The following is a 19,785-nucleotide window of genomic DNA, read 5'->3' as shown; positions in this document are numbered from 1 at the left end:
AGTATGTAGGATTAGATAATCTCTGAGTCCCTTCAATTCCAAAAGCCTATGCTTTTATAATGAACTTTACGGACTTCAGAGCAGTGGGAAAGCATATGGAGTATGGACCCTGAATGAAACATCACATTGATGGGAAACAGAATGTTGGTTTTTAGGGGGGAAATGCCTTAATCTTGTTAAGCCGTAGTTTCCTAGGTACAATGTAGACATAATAATGCCTGCCTCTTCTGTAGTTATGATAATTACGATGTGCTAATTGCATTTAAAGCAACCTAGAGCTGTAGCTAGCTAATAAATGAAACCTAGTTTTATTATTATTTTTCTAGTGTTCTCAACTCTCAATATATTTATGGTAGTATGATACTGAATATTACATTGGTTATATTCTGATAAAATCATCGTCTTAGGAAATGGGACATACTAGAGATAAATTTCAAAGAACGGGAAGAATATGGAAGAGTTGATATAGTGAGAGCCAACAAGGATGAGCTCTTGTCTTGGAATTTGGAGAGTTAATTAACACAGCTACACAAATGAACTATGACCTATTTTTGACCTTAAATCAAGAAACTTGTTCTCAAAGTGAGATTATTAAGGACACATGGGAGTGGGAAGGGACATAAGTGAGAAAAATACGTGTGGGCCTTGTCTTCAGGCAGATACACTGCTCTTGTAGTGTAAAACAAGATGGAACCTGCCTTATTACAGCTAAGATTTAGAACGGAAGGTGCAAGCTGCAGGTAGACTGTATTAACCCAAATGTGATTAGGAATGATTGTCCTACACTAAGGAGACTCAAGACTTGGTAAAGCTCCTTATTATATTTATCAAACGTCTTAGCATTGAAATCTTTACTTTCTAAACTTATCTAATTTATTCTGTGTAATGAAATGAAGAAATTCATGTTTCCCAAAATTCCTCTTAGGGAGACTTTGTATTTATTCAAAAGAAATTACTTTTTTTGGAGTATGAGACCCTAAGGAAATGCCGAAAGAACACAATACAGCAATTAAATTGTTCCGCTTACTAAAGGGATGAGGAATTTTAACAAGAGTGAATCTTAGAGAAGGAGGAAGGGGCCAGTGAGGCAGGAAGATAGTGGAGAGAGGGAGGAAATAGTAGGAGGCAGCTAGAAGCCCTATTCATTGAGTAACAAAGAAGTGATTTAGGAAAATATTAGAAATGACTAATTGGAGGGGGTGTTAGTTTTGCTTTAAGGGTGCAATGTAAGTCCTTCATCTATTTTATTTAACAACTCTTCAAGAATACCATTATCATTGCTTACCCAGGCTTTTGGAGATTATTTTGCAGACTTGAAGAGGTGCCAAGTTCTGTGTTCAGATTAGTACAGGGAGAAAACAGAATGTTCCAGAGATTCATAACTTAGGGGACAGGGCGGTAGAGCCAATATCAGAGTCAGATATAGTCATATTTCTTTATGGTTTCTCATAATGTTTCTAATGAATTTTTTAAAAAATACCTCATCTAAACTATAATATGGATAATTAAAACCAGAGAAGCAGGAGAACTTGAAATGTGATAGGAAGACCCTCACAAGAGGGAGACGCAAACTTAGAAGGTAGAGTTCAGGGACTAGTTCTGGCATTAATGTCCAAAGGAAATATAATTAGATTACATATGTAATTGTAATGTTTCTTGTAGCTAAAATTTTTAAATGCAGAAATAAAGAAATAAAATTAATTTGAATAATGTATTTTATTAACTCAATATTTCTTTAAAATATAATTTTATTATTTAATTAGTAAAAAAGTATTAGTGAGACATTTTACATTTATTTTATACTAAGTCTTTGAAATTCAGTGTGCATTTTATTCTTATAGAACAGTTTGATTCAGACTCAGCACATTTCAAGTGCTCAGTCCTACCATACTTGATAGCACTGACTTAAATTGTCAATCCTATACATAGTTATATCACAGATGGACAAATTGACAGTAAATCCATCTTTTGAATATTATTGACATGATTTGGGGTTGAAAATTAATACTCTTGATTATGAATAAATGGTTTAAGAAAGAAGACCCAACAGTTATTCAATATTACTACATTTAGATGCTGTAATAAGCAATTCCACATGTTATCACATTTAATCCTTTCAAAAAACATCTGACGAGGGATCCTTATTGAGATGAAAATGGTGGACTTGTGTTCAATATCTACTTCACTCTTCTAGTTTGCCTTTCCAAATGGCAGAGAGTGAAAGGCTAAAAAGTATGTTTCCTGGACTCCCTTGAAACTACAGTTCTCAAGGTGATTTTGGTTCAATCAATCAGATATATATATGTAAGATTTAGAGGCTGGTAGTAAGACAGAGACTACATATCTTCCCCCCCACCACCACTTTTTTTTTTTTTTTTTTTTTTTTTTTTGGCCATTTTTACTGACAAGCTCAGGGATTGATTTTTCAGCAGCAGAACTGAACAAAGGTGCCATCTTCCATCCTTTCCTTATGGGTATTGAGAAGCAGGACCCTGGGCAATGTTGCTGGAGTAGATTAGAGCAAATGCAGTGCAACTCCAGAGGCAGCATCTCTCTAAATATGTGAACTTTTGAATTTTGTGGATTTCTAATGCTGGTTGTAATGGTGTACATTGTGGAGCAATCTGCATCCTAATTGTAAAAGAAGCAGGTGTTCCTTTGATGACTCAATTCTGCAGTATGGATGCAGAGGCTTCTCCTCATTGCTCATGCTAGATTCTGTTCCTTTCATCCAATGGTTCTGTAAGCCATTGCCACAGAACATTACACCGATCCACCATATCAGTCACATCATGTTGACCAAACAGGGTGAGTACAATGTGGCTAGCATACTAGAGGGTTTGGTAAGATACATGTACTACAGAGATAAAAAAAAAAAAAAAAAAAAAAAAACCTGTGAACATTCAGAAACTTGTCATTTTGGTTTCAGAAGTCCCGTGGTCAGAGGTATGCCATGACACTCCCTCCAAAGTAAACAAGTTGGTGCATCTCACATCCCTTACCACGAGAAAAAAGGAAGCACAATACTTAATAGGCCCCTTTTCATTCTGGAGGCAGTAAGTTCACACCTAGGTGTAATGCTCTAGCTTTTATATTACATGATAGACTTGCAACTTTGAGTAGAACCTGGAATAGAAGGAGTTCTGCAACAGATACAGGTTGCAGTGCAATTAGACCTGTCACTTGGGCTATATGATTTAGCAGACCTTATTTTGTTATTGCTGTCAATGGTAGGAAAATATGTAGTGTAGAATATATGGCAAACCCTAGAGGAAGAATCACAACATGGGTCTTCGAGGTTCTGTAGCAGGGTTATGCCTTCTACAGCAGAGAATCACACACTTTTGGAAAATCAGCTCCTGGTAAGCTACGAGGCCCTAGTAGGGATAGAATGTTTGACAATAATGGACACCAGTGATCATGCATTTTGAATTTTTCTTCATGAAGTAGTTCTTCTTTGACCTTCAAAATTACAAAGTCAGGTAGGCCCGGTAACAGTTATTCAAAAGATCCACAGTATACATCAGAGACAGCACAAGCAGGACCAGAAGGCATAAACATAAAAGGAAGTTGCATAAACATGTAAACTAAATCTCCATGTCACCAGCCAGGATGGTATCTGCATCACCCTTCCTCAGTTCACTGTGAAGGTTCTGCATAGCCAGCTAAAATAAAGAAAATGTACTAGCTTGGTTTGTGGATGCATCAACTCAATATGTGGGTACAAGTCAAAAATAGATGCATTATAGCCTCACTCAAGGATAGCCTTCAAAGATGGTGCAGAAGGAAAGTTTTCCTAATTGGTGGGGCTTTGGATGGTACACCTGATTATTCACTTTTTGCTAAATGAGAAGTGCCCCTATATTACAATATGTGTGGACTCATAAGCATAACAAATAGCTTGATTTGTTGGTCAGGACCCTAAAAGGAAAAGGATTGGAAGACTGCAGACAAGGAAGTCTGAAGTAGAGGCATGTGGATGTATATGTGAGAGTGGACATGAAGTGTGATCCTTGCATTACACATTTGTTACTACCAGGAAGCATCAACCATAGGAGAATCACTAAACAATCAAGTAGATGGAGTGACTCTGCCACTTGGTATTAGCCAGCTTTTATCAGTGATCACCTTAGTCCTGATTTGACAGGAACATCTGCAACAGTGGCAAAGGTAGAGGCTATGCATGTATTGCTACTCACTAAGCTTTTGATAACAACTAGCACCTCTGATTATCCAACTGCCAGTAACAGAGACCAGTAATGAACTCCAAGTATGGCACTATTTATCAAGGAGACAAACCAGCTATTTATTGGCAAGTTGACTACATTGGGCTCCTTTCTTCCCGGAAGGGTTAGCAGTTTATTCTCACAGGACAGAAACTTACCCTAGGTGATGGTTTGCTTTTCCTGCCTGGAGAGCCTCTATCTGCACCTCTATTAGGGGGTTTACAGACTACTAGATCCTCAAGCATGAAATTCTGCTCTATAAAGCATCCAACCATTGGACCCCCCTTGCAGCAAAGGAGGTGCAGGAGTGGGTCCATGACCATGGGATCCACTAACTGTACCACAAACTGAATAATTTAGAAGCAGTCTGCCTGAGAGGATATTGGAATGACCTGCTAAAGACACAGCTGAAGTACCAGCTTGGAATAAACCATTTGCAAAGATAAGGTGCTTTCTTCCAAAACATAGTATGTACACTGGATCAGAGACATCTGTCTATATGATGCTGTGTCCCCAGTGGGAATAATGCATAGGCCCAAGAAGTCAAAACAGAAGTAACACCACTTACCATCATTTCTGTGGGCCCCTGGGAGAATTTGTGCCTTCTCTCTGTTTATTCTGAGCCTTGCAATGTTAAAGGTCATGGTGCCCCCAAAAGGCACACCCTACACAGGACACATCAAAGGTGCCATTGAATTACAACCTAGGACTGCCACCTGGGCATTTTGGATTTTTTTATATTCAAGGACTAGCAGGTAAGAAAAGGAATCATCATTGTGACGGCAGGAAGAGGTAGGGATGTTTTTACACAATAGGGACACCAAGGAATAATGGTGGAACTCAGTGATTCATTTAGATTAGATACCTCTTGGTAATTCCTTGACAATTGTGACTGTGAATGTTCAAGTGCAGTAACCTCTACCTGTGAAGGATGTGATTACTAGAGACTCAGATATCTTAGGAACAAGGGTTGGAGTGAAACCACAAGTAAGCCACTGATAACTTTAGAAGTGAGAGCTGAAAGTGAGGGGGAAGTTAGAATTAATAGATGAAGAAGAAAATAATAGTATCAGTTGTGGCCCCAAGACAGACTGCAAAGCTGAAGGCTACAGTTTTTCCCACTAACTTCCATTGTCTAGGTTTCTTTTCAGAAAGAAAAGTTTCCTAGAAGCCTTAAAGAGGTACTGCCTGAAGGTATATTGAAAATGTATCCATGCTATATAAAGGGTAGACTATTAAAGGTATGGAGATATCCTGTTCAGATTCCCTCTTTAAGAAAGAATTTGTTACCTTTATGCAAAGAATATGGACAGATAAGAGTCTCAAGATGTTAACGCCTCCAAATCCACGGGCACTTTTGATTCAAGTTCATATTCTTTTGAGGGTCTCCCAGCCACTGACTAAATAAGACTGTGGTACAGTGGCCATTTCTACCAATATGGGATTCCTCTACTAAGTAGTCATCTCTCCAGGGTTCCCCAATGGGCTGGGAGAGACTTTGTCAAATCTACAGCACAGCCCGATCACGCACACTCCCTATCCAAGCCCCCTCCCTTTTGCTTTCATAGATCACTCCACAATAGAACTTTCACGCTCCTATCTCCAACTCAGATTCTGTTTCCTGAAGGACTCAGATGAAACAAAGTGTTACCTTTTTACTTGAAGGTTTCTCCTTGGTAAGGAGAAGTATCGTAAACAAATACATAAATGTAAAAATAAAATGTTGCACATTATTTTTAATAAAAGAATAAAGAGCAAGGGTAATAGAGGTGTTTTTATTAATGGGTTGGACTTGTAAGGCTCCTCTAAAAAAGTGACATTTGAGTAGAAACTTGAATAATGCACAAAAATGTGAGCTATACAGATATCTGAAGAAAGAGAGAATGTTTTTGCCTTATATCACATTCAACACAGTGGCTTTTCCAAGTCACCAACTATAGCCCTATTCATTCCATTCTTAGTCAATGATCTGGTGTCCTACCTTACCAGGAATATTAAGGCATTTTGACATGTGTTCCTTCAAATCTCTGCTCTTAACCAAATGTCTCTCTGTATCTTTATTCTACCTTTGTTGTCCTGTGACCCTCTTTGGGGAAGAAGAGTCTGCTCTCATGGCCAACACTAAACTCTCCATTTGTAGCTGAAGACAAGCAATGTAGTGCTGTTCTCAACTGCCATGAAAAAATTATGCGTTTCTGCCTCCGGGGAACACTGCCATTTTCACAGAGTATGAATCAGAAACTGCTGACGCTTCATAAAAGAAGACAAATGACTCTCACTGCCATATTGCAAAAGGACATGTTCAGTAGACTGTTCATTAATTCATCATTTAGTGAGCACCTGCTTAGGTACCTCATATTAGCAATGATAATAGAAAGATAGCCAGGACCCCAAGTCTTTGGCCAGCTGTCTTCTACTATAAATTCTTAATAGGGCGTGTTCGGCACAGATTACACTCCAGGAAATTGCATACCTTTGTCCCCACATAAAGTCCACTGTCTGATGACCAGGGCTGGTTCACATGTGCCATCTGAGATTTTCTTCAGCTGGTGAAGATGTAAAGTCTTAGGATAACCTCTTTGACTTTTCCCACCAGGTATACTATAGGAATTCGGCTAGCTGGGGTTTTTCATTTGTTTTCTAATTTGTTTGTTTTAATGAAACAGTAAAAGGAGGGACAGAAAGAAGATGCTAAGAATAAGAACTCAAATCTCCCTAAGGCCCAGAGTACAGTCCAGGCTTCCTTCACTCCAAGAGCTCACTCCAGGCTTCTCTCTGTGCCCTTTCCAGTACTGTTGGCCTGTCCTGATGCAGAAATGCTTCAAAGCCTGGGAAAGTAGGCAATATTGCTGTACCAGCCCCATTGGAAACAGGGGAGAAGCAATAATGATTTCAATGGACAAAAAAACATGTATCCTCTTTGACCAACCTGTTAAAAGATATACCTGTTTCTTTTACTCCTCCCAACATCAACACTCAATTATAGTGCCCAAGAATCTTTTTGCTTTTATTATAAAGCTGATAATTACTTCTGTTGTCAATGATGTATCCTGCTTTTTATGACCTGTCAGAAAATAAATAATCATATAATAAATAACTGACAAATCATTACATATAAAGTTCAGTATTTTCCATGTCTAAGTGCATCAGAATTTATGTTCAGCTAGTAGTCTTGCCATTGTTGTCTAGATAAATTTGGAAGGATTGCCTCCACACACAAACATCACCACTTACACCTTGCACCTCTGGATTCTTCCCAACTCTCACAGAAACTTTGTTCCTGTTCCTGAAATTGTGATTTCCCATCATTGTGAAGACAATAAAAACTTTGGGAGTCATGGTGATGAGCTCTTAAAAAATCTTTATCCACTCCACAACTGGATGAATTATTCTCTTTCTTTCATCAAGATCAAGTCTGCTACCTGTTCAGAACCCAAATCTAGCACTATAAAACTTCAAAACAATTCTTTCAAGTGTGTAATAATATTCAATGTGTTCTTAAACACAATGTCTGCTATGACTCTCAAAAAAATTTTTTTAATTGTAAAGTGAGCATAGTAGAAAGTGTTAGCTCCATTTTATAGGAGAGAAATGTAGTATATATTTTTTGTGAACCTGTCAAATGCCAAATTTTTTCTTCACTGTAACTGCCTTTGCTCTGAATCCATATTATTTAATTCTCAAAATTTGTCGCTTTATAATGTGACCCTATCTCTGGTCAGAGTTGGCTGAATCAGAAAAGTTTATCAAATCCCAGTTGGATCACTCTGATTCCTTCATTTAGGAATTTGGAACTAGGAAAGAAGTAGAAATTGGGAAGTGAAAATGTAGAGAAGAAAATGAAACAGTAGAGTCAGGGAGTGGTGAGGAAAGATGAAAAGAAACTGTCCATGTAGATTAAACTATAACATTAAATTGATAGCTTTTGTGAGGAAAATAGCCATCTGAACAGAAAAAAAAAAGAATTAAATAGATTACAGACAGAAATAGAGACAAAAGTGAGAGATGGTGCTAAAACTTCCCAATTCCATCATCTAATGTCTTCTTAAGATATGGCTACATTCTTGCACTTAAGTTTTATGGGATGCTGCTACAATTTACAATGAATTTTTATTTTTCTTAAGCTAGGTCTAATTGATTTCTACATTTGCAACCAACATGAAAAATAAGATTCAAAGTGATTAATAGTACCAAAGATCACCTTGTCTGATAATGAAAACTGAAAAATTCAAAAGCAAAGCCCAGGTCCCCTGACTTCTAGTGAATAAATTATGATTAATTTAACATAATTAATCATAATTTTATCTCAGAGTTATTTTATCTTAGAGACATCTGTGTAGATCAAGATGGAGCAAAGATAGAAAGATTTGTGCATCACAGTCAAAAGGAGGAAGACAGTCCCAAAATTGAAAACAGCAAAGATGATTGTAAGGTTGAATGTTGGCCTCGAAAAGATATGTCTACTGGGAACCTGTGTAATAAGGTGACCTTATTTTGAAAGTGTCTTTGCCAATACAGTTAAGTTAAAGATCTTGAAATGAGATCATCCTGGATTGGGTGGACCTTAAATCCAAAGACAAGTGTTGTCCTCATAAGAAGAGGAGAACATGAGAGAATACTTGAGTATACTTAGTGAAATAATTTTCACAGAAAAGAAGTCAATGTGAAAACAGAGGCAGAGATTGGAGTCATGCATCTGCAAGCCAACAAACACCAAGGATTGCTGGAAACACAGAAAGATGTGAGAGAGCCATGGACTTGACCAGCTCTGTAGAGGCCTTGATTTTGGATTTCTAACCTCCAGAACTGTGAGAGAATAAATTTCTGTTGTTTCAAGTCACCAAGTTTGCGGTCATTTTTTATAGCAGCCACAGGAAACTAATGCAATGCTTAACAATATAAATAAATAGGGAGGGCCGGGCGCGGTGGCTCAAGCCTGTAATCCCAGCACTTAGGGAGGCCGAGACGGGTGGATCACGAGGTCAGGAGATCGAGACCATCCTGGCTAACACGGTGAAACCCCGTCTCTACTAAAAATACAAAAAACTAGCCGGGCGAGGTGGCGGGCGCCTGTAGTCCCAGCTACTCCGGAGGCTGAGGCAGGAGAATGGCGTGAACCCGGGAGGCGGAACTTGCAGTGAGCTGAGATCCGGCCACTGCACTCCAGTCCGGGCTACAGAGCAAGACTCCGTCTCAAAAAAAAATAATAATAAAATAAAATAAAAAAAATAAAAAATAAATAGGGAGAATGAAAAGAAATTAGAGAGTAAGAACTAAAGAATACATTATTATAACCTGAGATATTTAAGCTATAAAGTCCGTATGAGAAGGCTAGGGTCAGTAGTCACTTGATTCAGGTGTGGTCATCTAGCTTTTATTTAACACTTTGAAAGTGCTGGGGAGACACACTGCTGAGGATACAGGGAGGAGAAGAAAACATTTGACTTCAAGGAGCTCCCAGTTTGTAAGCCTGTGCTGGGGTTGAGTTGTTGACACCCATGCTGCTCAAGAATAATTATCATTCTTAAGTTTTTTGCTAAATTTTATTTCTTTGGAAAAATTTATTGAGAAATTAGTTGTTTTCCTTTTTTCTGTTATGGTCTCATTAGAGAATACATGTCTTTTTTTTTCTTTCCTCATTAACTCTAACAAATATGCTATATGCTTCTCTGCCATTTCTTTGGAAGCTCTTTGACTGCAGGAGAGTAGTAAGCAGAATTTTTTCCATACACTTCAAAATGAGAAAGGCCACCAAGTGGGAATGGTGAGAGATTGTGGCTTTTGTGGGGAAGCGGGTGGTACAGCTTCAAAGGAGTTCAGTCTCCTAGAGGAGGAACAGGAGAAGATGGGTTGCTTGAAAGAGCTCCATGTCATGGATTCATGGATATCTGCACATTCTTCAAACACAGCACCCCACAAGCAGAGAGATCCCAGAGGAAAACAACTGTATGAATGTCCATAGGTAAACTCTGTGAAAAGAATCAGTTGCAGATTATAATAAAACTGGAACCTGTGAGGGCATCTTTTATTTGTAGTGGCATCAAGGAGAAGTAGACCATGAGATATGAGTTCTCCCACCATACTTTTTCTTTCACTGAAAAAGAAGAATTTATATGATTTACAGAGTAATGAGTCAGACTAACATAAGCTGATTAGTTCATTTGCAATTTTAATGAAAAATTCAGTTTCCTATAATGTATATTTTATAGATAAAATGAACAATATATGTTTTATAATTCTTCAAGTGATGGTTACATCTCAGGGTGATTATATAACACTTGAGTATAGTTAATGAAATAATTTTTCTAGGAAGAACTTGTGATAAATAGCTCCAGAAAAACCTGTGACTATCTCAGAAAGTTTCTTGCTTCTTCTTAACAAATGGAACAAGAAACAGAGTCTCATGCATTTAAATTTCATGTTCTCTTAGTACCTTGTGCTCGCAGTGTCACTAGATTGTGAAAGTTCTTCAACCTCTTCTCACTTACTTTACTAGGGGGAGACATTGCAAGTTTTACATGTTAAAAATACAAAGAGCACATTATGCACATGTACCCTACAACTTAAAGTATAATAATAATAAAAAAAAAATACAAAGAGCCTGACCCTACAGGAATCTTTCTTTCCGGGCTTTTTCATTGTGAGTAGTATATTCTTTTGATTTTGATCATGGTTAAATAAAAAATATGTAAATTATAATTTCTATCCACAAGGATATAATTTCTATCCACAATTTCTAACCAACAAGAGTCCCCGTGACTCAGCTGGCACAGAATTTGGGAAACTTCAAGTTGATTCCCAGGCCTAAGTATGGAACAGTCTTTATCACTTTCCAAAATTTAGCCTGTCCACATTTTCTTGTGCTGCATAAGCCCAGGGTCCCAATATAATCCAGCAGAGAAACAGAAACTGGTGTTGAACTTCTCATGGGCTTTGATGAGCAGAAACTTGGTCATAGAATTAATTTGATTTAGAAAAATAAAGAAACATGACATTTATTATCCCTAGAGATTTATAAATTGATTCAAACTTATCACTACTGCACATGGAGAATCCATGCTTAGGAAGGACTACCTGTGCTTATTACTCAAAAAATAAGGGTAATGTGAGCAACTTTCAAAAATGTTGACTAAAGATCCATCTTGGCCGGGGCACAGTGGCTCACACCTATAATCCCAGACCCTTGGGAGGTCAAGGCAGGCGAATTGCTTGAGCTCAGGAGTTCGAGATCAGCCTGGGCAACATAGTGAAACCCCGTCTCTACAAAAATACAAAAATTAGCCAGGTGTGGTGGTACGCCTGTGGTTCCAGCTACTTGGGAAGCTGAAGAAGCAGGATTGTTTGAGCATGGGACATGAAGTTTGCAGTGAGCTGAGATTGCACCACTGCACTCCAGCCTGGGTGACACAGTGAGACCTGGTCTCAGAAAAAAAAAGACTCATCTCTAAATCTTTAATCTTTTGTGATGATTTGTTCATTATGCTTAATATATATAATCTGCCCATAGCTTTAGAAAATGATGTAGTATTAGTCTGTAAATCCTCCTTTCTTTAGTATTACATCTTCTAAAAGTTTATGCAGAATGCATACTTCCTCAGCTACCAACTCAGAAAGGAAAATCCCACTGGTATCCAAATCAGTTGTATAGACTGAGCCCTCTCCCTTGTAATTACTGCCATTCTCACTTCTCCAGACACTCTCTCCACCCCATCAGCCCACCGACAAAACTTACTGTCTATGTATGTTGCAGTGGCAAGCACTGGTCTGTTGTCCCTCTGGGCCTTGACCTTGAGTAAAAATTGGTTCTCCTTCTAGTGCTATATTTTTTTTGTTGCTCAAAACACAACACTACCGACTTGAAACTGTGACATTTCCTATTTGCTTATATTGTTGTTGCTATCTCTTTCCATCAGCCCAGCAAGACTCATGTATAAGATCTAGGGAATTCCTGGCTCTCAAAGAATCTAAGCTCTCAATATCCCAGACTGTAGCCCCAACCTAGCCTTTGATCAGAATTATAAAGTGAGTTTATCACATAAAAAATTATCTTGAACACCAGAATTAGACGAAAATAAGATCCTTGAAAGTTTCTGCTGCATAGCCCTTTTAGACACATTTATTGAGCACCTGTTGATCCATTACTAAATAAATTTACTGTGCATATTTGTTATATTCAAGAAAAAAATGGACAAGTTCTCTGCTATTCTAGTAGTTATGGAGAGACAATAAATATTTAACAAATAAATACATAATATTTCAGATGGCAAGAAATGCTGAAGAGGAAAAGTCAAGCAAGGGCAGTAAGGAGTGCTAAAGAGCAGGGTTTCTATTTTATATGTGATAGTTCAGGAAGACGTTACTAATGAATGACTTTGCAGCCGAAACTTGAAGAAATGAGGGAGTCAATCATGCAACTTCATGGTCAAAAAGCATTCCAGAAGAAGCAGAGAATCATTTCAAAGACCTTGTGGCAGTACTGTGCTGCGCATGTAGGAGGAACAGGAAAAAAAAGCCAGTATGTATGAAACTGAGTCATCTGGAAGGGCAGTGGTTCTCAAATGAGGCTATACATTGAAATCACCTGGGAATTTATTTTCTTAAATGATGCCTTGATCTACGAGTTTGATATTGTGATTCAAATGCTCTGGGGTATAACCAGGGCATTAGGATTATTTTAAAAGCTTCCTCAAGATATTCTAATGTGCAACAAATTTGGGCTAGAAAAATATGATAAGGTTGCCTTAGGAATATTTGAGCCCTCAGTGTCTTTAACACAGAGTGAGATCAGAGGGTCTGTGTGTTGTTCTCCAACTGTCTACTGTTTGTTTTAGTGGCAAAGTAGGTTGAAAGTTGGATTTAACCAGGTTTGGAGATTTTTCACGTAAATGCAAAGGAAAGAGAAATTAGCTGATACTCTGCCAAAGAGTGATTATATAAAGGGACCATGGAATCTAAGCTGGGTAAGAAGAGAAGCTAGGACAGGAGAAGACTAAGAAACAGTGTTAAGATCAACAAAGTGCTATTTAGGTCAAAGACTTGTTCCCTCAGATACTAAAAGGAGAAAGCTGGAAATATAGGCAGTGATGGACATAGTGATTAACAGAGGAGATATAGTTATTGATAATGGACAGATCTAGCATATGACACGGAAATATTTGGCTGAGCTAGAGTGAGAGCGAAAATTATTGGAGGATAAGACAAAAGCACCACGGTTTTGAAAGGATAGTCTACAGGGTTATTAAAATCACTAAGAATTATAATAATAGCATTACAGAGAGTGATAGTAATGTAGAATTAAAATATTCAAGGAAGTAAAGGGAATAATGAGAAGTGTCTTTATTTTTTTTTTCTTTTTTTTTAAAATTTATTTATTATTATTAAACTTCAAGTTGTAGGGTACATGTGCACAATGTGCAGGTTTGCTACATATGTATACTTGTGCCATGTTGGTGTGCTGCACCCATCAACCCGTCATTTACATAAGGTATAACTCCCAATGCAATCCCTCCTCCCTCCCCCCTCCCCATGATAGGCCCCGGTGTGTGATGTTCCCCTTCCCGAGTCCAAGTGATCTCATTGTTCAGTTCCCGCCTATGAGTGAGAACATGCGGTGTTTGGTTTTCTGTTCTTGTGATAGCTTGCTAAGAATGATGGTTTCCAGCTGCATCCATGTCCCTACAAAGGACACAAACTCATCCTTTTTTATGGCTGCATAGTATTCCATGGTGTATATGTGCCACATTTTCTTAATCCAATCTGTCACTGATGGACATTTGGGTTGATTCCAAGTCTTTGCTATTGTGAATAGTGCTGCAATAAACATACGTGTGCATGTGTCTTTATAGCAGCATAATTTATAATCCTTTGGGTATATACCTAGTAATGGGATGGCTGGGTCATATGGTACATCTAGTTCTAGATCCTTGAGGAATCGCCATACTGTTTTCCATAATGGTTGAACTAGTTTACAATCCCACCAACAGTGTAAAAGTGTTCCTATTTCTCCACATCCTCTTCAGCACCTGTTGTTTCCTGACTTTTGAATGATCGCCATTCTAACTGGTGGGAGATGGTATCTCATTGTGGTTTTGATTTGCATTTCTCTGATGGCCAGTGATGATGAGCATTTTTTCATGTGTCTGTTGGCTGTATGAATGTCTTCTTTTGAGAAATGTCTGTTCATATCCTTTGCCCACTTTTTGATGGGGTTGTTTGTTTTTTTCTTGTAAATTTGTTTGAGTTCTTTGTAGGTTCTGGATATTAGCCCTTTGTCAGATGAGTAGATTGCAAAAATTTTCTCCCATTCTGTAGGTTGCCTGTTCACTCTGATGGTAGTTTCTTTTGCTGTGCAGAAGCTCTTTAGTTTAATGAGATCCCATTTGTCAATTTTGGCTTTTGCTGCCGTTGCTTTTGGTGTTTTAGACATGAAGTCTTTGCCCATGCCTATGTCCTGAATGGTACTACCTAGGTTTTCCTCTAGGATTTTTATGGTATTAGGTCTAACATTTAAGTCTTGAATCCATCTTGAATTAATTTTCGTATAAGTAGTAAGGAAAGGATCCAGTTTCAGCTTTCTACTTATGGCTAGCCAATTTTCCCAGCACCATTTATTAAATAGGGAATCCTTTCCCCATTTCTTGTTTCTCTCAGGTTTGTCAAAGATCAGATGGCTGTAGATGTGTGGTATTATTTCTGAGGACTCTGTTCTGTTCCATTGGTCTATATCTCTGTTTTGGTACCAGTACCATGCTGTTTTGGTTACTGTAGCCTTGTAGTATAGTTTGAAGTCAGGTAGCGTGATGCCTCCAGCTTTGTTCTTTTGACTTAGGATTGTCTTGGAGATGTGGGCTCCTTTTTGGTTCCATATGAACTTTAAAGCAGTTTTTTCCAATTCTGTGAAGAAGCTCATTGGTAGCTTGATGGGGATGGCATTGAATCTATAAATTACCTTGGGCAGTATGGCCATTTTCACGATATTGATTCTTCCTATCCATGAGCATGGTATGTTCTTCCATTTGTTTGTGTCCTCTTTGATTTCACTGAGCAGTGGTTTGTAGTTCTCCTTGAAGAGGTCCTTTACATCCCTTGTAAGTTGGATTCCTAGGTATTTTATTCTCTTTGAAGCAATTGTGAATGGAAGTTCATTCCTGATTTGGCTCTCTGTTTGACTGTCACTGGTGTATAAGAATGCTTGTGATTTTTGCACATTAATTTTGTATCCTGAGACTTTGCTGAAGTTGCTTATCAGCTTAAGGAGATTTTGGGCTGAGACAATGGGGTTTTCTAAATATACAATCATGTCGTCTGCAAACAGGGACAATTTGACTTCTTCTTTTCCTAACTGAATCCCCTTGATTTCTTTCTCTTGCCTGATTGCCCTAGCCAGAACTTCCAACACTATGTTGAATAGGAGTGGTGAGAGAGGGCATCCCTGTCTTGTGCCAGTTTTCAAAGGGAATTTTTCCAGTTTTTGCCCATTCAGTATGATATTGGCTGTGGGTTTGTCATAAATAGCTCTTATGATTTTGAGGTACGTTACATCAGTACCGAATTTATTGAGCGTTTTTAGCATGAAGGGCTGTTGAATTTTGTCAAAAGCCTTTTCTGCATCTATTGAGATAATGATGTGGTTCTTGTCTTTGGTTCTGTTTATATGCTGGATTATGTTTATTGATTTGCGAATGTTGAACCAGCCTTGCATCCCAGGGATGAAGCCCACTTGATCATGGTGGATAAGCTTTTTGATGTGCTGCTGAATCCGGTTTGCCAGTATTTTATTGAGGATTTTTGCATCGATGTTCATCAGGGATATTGGTCTAAAATTCTCTTTTTTTGTTGTGTCTCTGCCAGGCTTTGGTATCAGGATGATGTTGGCCTCATAATATGAGTTAGGGAGGATTCCCTCTTTTTCTATTGATTGGAATAGTTTCAGAAGGAATGGTACCAGCTCCTCCTTGTACCTCTGGTAGAATTCAGCTGTGAATCCATCTGGTCCTGGACTTTTTTTGGTTGGTAGGCTATTAAGTATTGCCTCAATTTCAGAGCCTACTATTGGTCTATTCAGGGATTCAACTTCTTCCTGGTTTAGTCTTGGAAGAGTGTAAGTGTCCAGGAAATTATCCATTTCTTCTAGATTTTCCAGTTTATTTGCGTAGAGGTGTTTATAGTATTCTCTGATGGTAGTTTGTATTTCTGTGGGGTCGGTGGTGATATCCCCTTTATCATTTTTAATTGCGTCGATTTGATTCTTCTCTCTTTTCTTCTTTATTAGTCTTGCTAGTGGTCTGTCAATTTTGTTGATCTTTTCAAAAAACCAACTCCTGGATTCATTGATTTTTTGGAGGGTTTTTTGTGTCTCTATCTCCTTCAGTTCTGCTCTGATCTTAGTTATTTCTTGCCTTCTGCTAGCTTTCGAATGTGTTTGCTCTTGCTTCTCTAGTTCTTTTAATTGCGATGTTAGAGTGTCAATTTTAGATCTTTCCTGCTTTCTCTTGTGGGTATTTAGTGCTATAAATTTCCCTCTACACACTGCTTTAAATGTGTCCCAGAGATTCTGGTATGTTGTATCTTTGTTCTCATTGGTTTCAAAGAACATCTTTATTTCTGCCTTCATTTCGTTATGTACCCAGTAGTCATTCAGGAGCAGGTTGTTCAGTTTCCATGTAGTTGAGCGGTTTTGATTGAGTTTCTTAGTCCTGAGTTCTAATTTGATTGCACTGTGGTCTGAGAGACAGTTTGTTATAATTTCTGTTCTTGTACATTTGCTGAGGAGTGCTTTACTTCCAATTACGTGGTCAATTTTGGAGTAAGTACGATGTGGTGCTGAGAAGAATGTATATTCTGTTGATTTGGGGTGGAGAGTTCTATAGATGTCTATTAGGTCTGCTTGCTGCAGAGATGAGTTCAATTCCTGGATATCCTTGTTAACTTTCTGTCTCGTTGATCTGTCTAATGTTGACAGTGGAGTGTTGAAGTCTCCCATGATTATTGTATGGGAGTCTAAGTCTCTTTGTAAGTCTCTAAGGACTTGCTTTATGAATCTGGGTGCTCCTGTATTGGGTGCATATATATTTAGGATAGTTAGCTCTTCCTGTTGAATTGATCCCTTTACCATTATGTAATGGCCTTCTTTGTCTCTTTTGATCTTTGATGGTTTAAAGTCTGTTTTATCAGAGACTAGTATTGCAACCCCCGCTTTTTTTTGTTCTCCATTTGCTTGGTAAATCTTCCTCCATCCCTTTATTTTGAGTCTATGTATGTCTCTGCACGTGAGATGGGTCTCCTGAATACAGCAGACTGATGGGTCTTGACTCTTTATCCAGTTTGCCAGTCTGTGTCTTTTAATTGGAGCATTTAGTCCATTTACATTTAAGGTTAAGATTGTTATGTGTGAACTTGATCCTGCCATTATGATATTAACTGGTTATTTTGCTCATTAGTTGATGCAGTTTCTTCCTAGCCTTGATGGTCTTTACATTTTGGCATGTTTTTGCAATGGCTGGTACCGGTTGTTCCTTTCCATGTTTAGTGCTTCCTTCAGGGTCTCTTGTAAGGGAGGCCTAGTGGTGACAAAATCCCTAAGCATTTGCTTATCTGTAAAGGATTTTATTTCTCCTTCACTTATGAAACTTAGTTTGGCTGGATATAAAATCCTGGGTTTAAAATTCTTTTCTTTAAGAGTGTTGAATATTGGCCCCCACTCTCTTCTGGCTTGAAGAGTTTCTGCCGAGAGATCTGCTGTTAGTCTGATGGGCTTCCCTTTGTGGGTAACCCGACCTTTCTCTCTGGCTGCCCTTAAGATTTTTTGCTTCATTTCAACTTTGGTGAATCTGGCAATTATGTGTCTTGGAGTTGCTCTTCTCGAGGAGTATCTTTGTGGCGTTCTCTGTATTTCCTGGATTTGAATGTTGGCCTGCCCTACTAGGTTGGGGAAGTTCTCCTGGATGATATCCTGAAGAGTGTTTTCCAACTTGGTTCCATTTTCCCCCTCACTTTCAGGCACCCCAATCAGACGTAGATTTGGTCTTTTTACATAATCCCATACTTCTTGCAGGCTTTGTTCATTTCTTTTTCTTCTTTTTTCTTTTGGTTTCTCTTCTCGCTTCATTTCATTCATTTGATCCTCCATCGCTGACATTCTTTCTTCCAGTTGATCGAGTCGGTTCCTGAAGCTTGTGCATTTGTCACGTATTTCTCGTGCCATGGTTTTCGTCTCTTTCATTTCGTTTGTGAGCTTCTCTGCATTAATTACTCTAGCCATCAATTCTTCCACTTTTTTTTCAAGATTTTTAGTTTCTTTGCGCTGGGTACATAATTCCTCCTTTAGCTCTGAGAAATTTGATGGACTGAAGCCTTCTGCTCTCATCTCGTCGAAGTCATTCTCCGTCCAGCTTTGATCCGTTGCTGGCGATGAGCTGCGCTCCTTTGCCGGGGGAGATGCGCTCTTATTTTTTGAATTCCCAGCTTTTCTGCCCTGCTTTTTCCCCATCTTTGTGGTTTTATCTGCCTCTGGTCTTTGATGATTGTGATGTACTGATGGGGTTTTGGTGTAGGTGTCCTTCCTGTTTGATAGCTTTCCTTTTAACAGTCAGGATCCTCAGCTGTAGGTTATAGCTGTAGGAGATTGCTTGAGGTCCACTCCAGACCCTGTTTGCCTGGGTATCAGCAGCAGAGGCTGCAGAAGATAGAATATTTCTGAACAGCGAGTGTACCTGTCTGATTCTTGCTTTGGAAGCTTCCTCTCAGGGGTGTACTCCACCCTGTGAGGTGTGGGGTGTCAGACTGCCCCTAGTGGGGGATGTCTCCCAGTTAGGCTACTCAGGGGTCAGGGACCCACTTGAGCAGGGAGTCTGTCCCTTCTCAGATCTCAACCTCCGTGTTGGGATATCCACTGCTCTCTTCAAAGCTGTCAGACAGAGTCGTTTGCGTCTGCAGAGATGCTGCGTTTGTTATTATTTACTGTGCCCTGTCCCCAGAGGTGGAGTCTACAGAGACAGGCAGGTTTCCTTGAGCTGCTGTGAGCTCCACCCAGTTCGAGCTTCCCAGCAGCTTTGTTTACCTACTTAAGCCTCAGCAATGGCGGGCGCCCCTCCCCCAGCCTCGCTGCTGCCTTGCTGGTAGATCACAGACTGCTGTGCTAGCAATGAGGGAGGCTCCGTGGGTGTGGGACCCTCCCGGCCAGGTGTGGGATATGATCTCCTGGTGTGCCGGTTTGCTTAAAGCGCAGTTTTGGGGTGGGAGTTACCCGATTTTCCAGGTGTTGTGTGTCTCAGTTCCCCTGGCTAGGAAAAGGGATTCCCTTCCCCCTTGCGCTTTCCAGGTGAGGCAATGCCTCGCCCTGCTTCAGCTCTCGCTGGTCGGGCTGCAGCAGCTGACCAGCACCGATCGTCTGGCACTCCCCAGTGAGATGAACCCAGTACCTCAGTTGAAAATGCAGAAATCACCGGTCTTCTGTGTTGCTCGCGCTGGGAGTTGGAGACTGGAGCTGTTCCTATTCGGCCATCTTGCTCTGCCCCCAGCGAAGTGTCTTTAAATGACAAAAAAAAAAAAAAAAAAGAGA

Source organism: Chlorocebus sabaeus, chromosome 20 (genome assembly GCF_047675955.1).
Source record: "Chlorocebus sabaeus isolate Y175 chromosome 20, mChlSab1.0.hap1, whole genome shotgun sequence".
Lineage (NCBI taxonomy): Eukaryota > Metazoa > Chordata > Mammalia > Primates > Cercopithecidae > Chlorocebus > Chlorocebus sabaeus.
This window is presented reverse-complemented; position numbering follows the sequence as displayed.